Raw genomic sequence first — 5627 nt, forward strand, 5'->3', positions numbered from 1 at the left:
CTGAAATTTTGCCCATGTTGCTGAGTTCTGGCAAAGGATTCCTTGAAAGGCAATCAGTGGCCTTGTTTTTGTGCATCACTGAATTACTCCTGAAGCCTCAGTACCAATCTCCCCGGATCATTACAGCCAATCAGTTGGCATAGAGAGTGGAGATCTGTCGATGTGATGAATGGTTTGCCAAATAAATATGACCAGGACCTGCAAATGAACCAAAGAACTGCAAGGCTACCTTTCTTGATTGTACAGTAGTTCCTCTCAGACAGAGTGTACTCCAGAAACATAAGCTGTCACCTTTTCAGCTGTAGAAGTGCACCTAAACATAACCACTAACAACAGTGTAAAGTTCTATCTCAGCATTCTTGTCGTACAGTACTAGGACTGGAGAAGATTTCATTGTATGGACAAAGGAAGATCTTACTTGTACCTCATTCCAGGAAAATTTGGCATCTCCCTGCAGTAGTTCTTGGAAAAGACATGCCTTGGTACAGAAATCTTTCAGATGTAGAAGTAACTTCAGGTGCGCCCCAGAGAAATGTGGTGAGACCCTTGCCTCGTATTCATGTTGTATATTGGTTACTAGAGACCGGGTTATATGCATTTGCATGTTGCATATTTGGCGGTTATTGCATATTTTAACGAAAAACTTGTGACTATGCATATTTTTGCTCTACGTTTACAATACTTTAAAAATTTAGACAGGTAGGCTAGCTAGATCTAGTCACGGTGTGTCACAGATTGATTGCAACCAACTGCATGCAATTGCTAACTGAGAGGCCACTGCCTAGTGAAATCATTACAGAAGAGGAACAGGACAGGCAGACAGTCAGTGCTCCTGTGCCAGTGCTCCTCATTAATCCGCTCCACCGTCATACCATACTCGTTGGCAACAATTAAACTACGCAAGCTTTTAGGCGCACACCCATTGTTTCAGTTTAGCTTTCTGTTTACTTGTACACAGTAGAATGTGTTTTACATTGTCGAGTTTGTGAGAAAAACGATCTTCATATCGCAGAACTGCAGAAGAAAGGACCATGACGACAACTTCTGACAGCAGCAGGGATTTGTCCAACAATAACAAAAAAAGCCAGTTTAACATGGGTCTATGTGTAGCATTCATTGCAAGTTCTATCTCAGCATTCTTGTCGTACAGTACTAGGACTGGAGAAGATTTCATTGTATGGACAAAGGAAGATCTTTCTTGTACCTCATTCCAGGAACATTTGGCATCTCCCTGCAGTAGTTCTTGGAAAAGACATGCCTTGGTACAGAAATCTTTCAGATGTAGAAGTAACTTCAGGTGCGCCCCAGAGAAATGTGGTGAGACCCTTGCCTCGTATTCATGTTGTATATTGGTTACTAGAGGATTTCGGCACAAATATTGCTTAAATAAAAATACACCAGATGAAGCAACATTGCGTAAAAATTACATACCGACAATTTACGTAAATTTTCTGAAAGAAATACACGATCAACTCAAGGGCAGCATTATCTGGATTTGTAGACAAAACTACAGACACTTGTGACCATTACAGTGCAAATTTAATTGTTGGTACTTTAAAAGAAAAGCCATCTTCTTCCTATATATTGGCCAGCAAAGAACTTGAAAAAGTAAATCATTCTACGATCACCAGATTTGTGAATAAAGGTACTAGAAAAATATTTCCAGAATCTTCTGTTCGTAAAAGGATGTCTGTGTTTTTCAGATGCTGTTCCCTACATGATCAAAACAGGATAAGCCCTCAGAGCATTTTATCCCAATTTGATTCATGTGACATGCTTTGTTCATGTAGTACATCACCTTGCTGAAGAAGTGCGTTCCACATTTGTGAATGTAATTTAACTGATTTCATCCACAAAGAAAGTGTTTCTAAAGGCTCCTGCTCGCATGAAGACCAACAAAGAAAAACTACCAAATGTACCTGTACCTCCCGAACCAGTGTTTACTTGTTGGGGTACATGGGTCGAACCTGTGTCGTTTTACAGTGAACATTTCGAGGCCATTAGAGGGGTAGTAACGGCTTCAGTAGTGCAGAGGCTTTAGCAGTTTGCCAGTGCAAGGAAGCTCTTAATGATTCTGGTATTAAAAAAGACATTGCTTGAAACTCAATGTTTGGCGGTGAATGGATCTATTCAGTTAATGATAAAATTATTCTGGTGAACTCATTGCGAGGTATTCCCAAGAAAACCAATGTTTGAAAATATTTTAAACAATAACCCAGGCTTTGAACCGTTGTTTCTGGTAAGTTCACCCATCCCATTAGTAAAACTGTAAGTGCCAACACGGCACCCAAATTCAGATACTGCCCAGTTACCTCATTTGATGTAGAACAGTCCTTTTCTGCTTATAAAAATATTTTGAGTGATCAAAGACACAGTCTTACTACCGCCGAACATTGGGAACAGTACTTGGTCGTTTATCTTTACAACAGCATAAAAATGTAAAAAACTGTAAATGATGCTTTGGTCCAGTAGTATTAATTGAAAATTAATGCTCTTCACAACATTCATGATTGTTTTTTATATAAAATACTACCGAGTATTTGAGCGTGCCCCTCTGCATGCAATATATCTTGAAGTTGGCCCTGTAAATATCGATTGTTTCACTGTGACTCACTCAAATTGCATCTGCTTGTTACCAACAACAATAGCAAAGAAGGAAAAATTCTTTAAACACAGTATGCAAATTTTTAGAAAATAATCCCAGAAAGGGCCCCTTCCTAATCTCTACCAGACAGTATTCAGAAAATGATATCAGCATTCTAAATGTACCGACTTTTTGTGTGGCTGACACTCTTCCTCATAATTGATATGCACAGGTTAGACTTTGAGATATAATGCACACAGTAACTACCATGTTTAATTATTTGATCTTGTCTATTTTGACACTTTCCATGCATTTTAAGCATTTTTCATGCTTATTTGTACACATATGTTAATGTTTATGCGTATCATGCAGTCTCTACTGATCACCTTGCAGATAATATTAATAGCAATAGTAACCTCAGGCTTTTTGCAGATAATGTAGCTATCTGCAGTGAAGTGCTGTCTGAAAGATGCAGTACAAATATTCAGTCAGACCTCGATAAGATTTCAAAGTGGTACAAAGACTGGCATCTTGCTTTAAATTCACAAAATGAAAAGAAACATAGTAACATACAACTATGATATCTATGAAGCACTGTTGGAATCAGCCAACTCATACAAATACCTGGGTATAACACTTTGTAGGGATATGAAATGGAATGATCACATAGGCTCAGTCATGGGAAAAGCAGCAGGTGGTAGATTTTGGTTTATTGGTATAACACTGGGAAGTGCAGTCAGTCCACAAAGATTGCTTACAAATAACTCATGTGGCCTGTTCTACAGTACTGCTCAAGTGTGTGGGCCCCATACCAAGTAGGTCTAACAGGGGATATTGACCGTAGACAGAGAAGGGTAGCACGAATGGTCAACATTTGTTTGACTTAGAGAGTACCACAGAGTTGCTGAAGAAACTGGACAGGCAGACTCTTGAAGGTAGACATAAACTATCCTGAGAAAGCCTACTTATAAAGTTTCAAGAACCATCTAAGTGACAATTCTAAGAGTAAACTACAAACTCCTATGTATCACTCACATAGGGATCGTGAGGAGAAGATTAGATTAATCACAGCATGCACTGTGGCATTTAAACAATCATTCTTCCTGCACTCTATTTGTGAATGGAACGGGAAGAAATCCTGATAACTGGTATAGTGGGATGGGAATGTATCCTCTGCCAAGCACTGGTGGTTTGCAGAGTATAGATGTAGATGTGCTGAGGAGTTGGAAAATTCATGACAGCTCTTATTTTCTCAGGATCTGGAGGGACTCCATTGTCATTCGATTTGAATTTGGCAGGGAAGCTAAAACAGCTTAGGTTTAACACGCCACTGCCCGCACCGAAACTGAGTTTATTGTACGGTATTGCTCCCTGTGTATCTAGTAAAGCCAACCAATACCCTTAAGTAGTGAAAGGGGACCCTTTACCAGTTCTTTGTTAGACACAATTTCTTCAAGTCTAGTTGTCCCAAAAATTGTATCTCTTGCCATGCATTCGAAGATTGGGTGTGATGCAGTTTCCTCATTCTCATCACAGATCCTACATTTATGGCATTCTTCGGCACGTTCACAGGAGCTCAGTCTGTCAGTTCACCTGATGATGGCGACATGTATGATCGCCGAAATATTGTGCCCGTTGGACACTATAGACCGGCAGCATACCCGTGGATATTTTGATTATCAAATATGCCGGGAGAAACTCAAGAATCAAATCTCTTTCCTGTTCAAGCCCAGGATTCTTTTAAAAGAGACGGCTTTGGCATCATTACCTTACCATGTTTTTGTTTATAGACCTTGGTCCAGTATTCTACGTGCTGTCTTATAATCCAGTTCCATAGTTCTAGTTTGATTATAGCCTTAGTGATTGTCAGAACAGGTTCCAGTCCAATGCATGGAGTCTTTGCCCCCATCCTCACCAATCAGTCGGCTTGTTTACTGCCACCGATCCCTGAGTGGCCAGGGTCCCACACTAGGTTTACCCTAATGCTTCCCCCTAGCTCCACCAGAGCTCTGTGACATTCTGCAACAATCTTAGATCTTGTTGCAGGAGCTGCCAATGATTTCAGGGCTGCCTGAATAGATATAGATGCTACATTCCTTGTAGTACCTACGCATATTCTCCTCCACACATGCCCTGATTGCAGTAATTTCAGCTTGGAATACCGAGGCCAGTTTTCCTGGAGAGATGATGCCTCCCAGTCTTGGCTGAACCCTGTTCACCCTGGCCCCAGCACCTTGGTCTGATTTCGACCCATCAATGAACCAGAGAATGTCCCCCGTGTGGTGTCAAACTGTTTTTTCCCACTGCTACTTGCTTCCAATCAATATATTTTAAGGCTTGTTGAAGCAGTTGGGAATTGTTATATAGTCGGCCAGCATTTCCCCAGCCATTCCTATATTTACCTCACTCAGTATTTTAGTATGTGATTCTGGATATCTCAATGAGATCCAGTTTTGAGTCTGTATGCACCAGTGCTGCCTTCACCTTGACCCAAAGGTATAGTGGAAGCATGTCATGCTTGGCTTTCATCCAAGCGGTTGGTGTGGTGCTAATCCTCCTGTTATGGCTAAGCAGGCCAGTCTCCACAATAGCAAACTCCTCATCTGTAACCTGCTGTTCTACCTTCTTCCACCACACCATGGCCCCATAGGAGATCCTAGGTCTAACCACCGTGGTGTATATCCAGTGCATAACACTGGGGCTTAGGCTTCAGTTTTTGCCATGCCCTTCTAGTACTCATTAGAGTGCCTTTCGCCTTGAAGTAGATGCTCTTAGTGTGAGGGGTCCATGTTAGTTTCTCATCTAAGGTTACCCATAGGTATTTCACTAAGCAAAGGTTGTTTAACTAAAAGCCTCCTCGATGTCCAGAAAGATGCAGAGGGCTATTCCTTGAAAGTGAAGTGCTTTCTGCTCCCACCCAATGAGCTGTCTCACCTGATTTACCTGGTTGATGTGTGTGTTGGTTTGAATGTAGAGGAGCCCTAGTTAGTCTCTTCTCCCAAATATGTTCATTAACCAGTTTTTTCATTGCTTTAAGAATAAA

Source organism: Schistocerca serialis, chromosome 2 (assembly GCF_023864345.2).
Source record: "Schistocerca serialis cubense isolate TAMUIC-IGC-003099 chromosome 2, iqSchSeri2.2, whole genome shotgun sequence".
Classification (NCBI taxonomy): Eukaryota; Metazoa; Arthropoda; class Insecta; order Orthoptera; family Acrididae; genus Schistocerca; species Schistocerca serialis.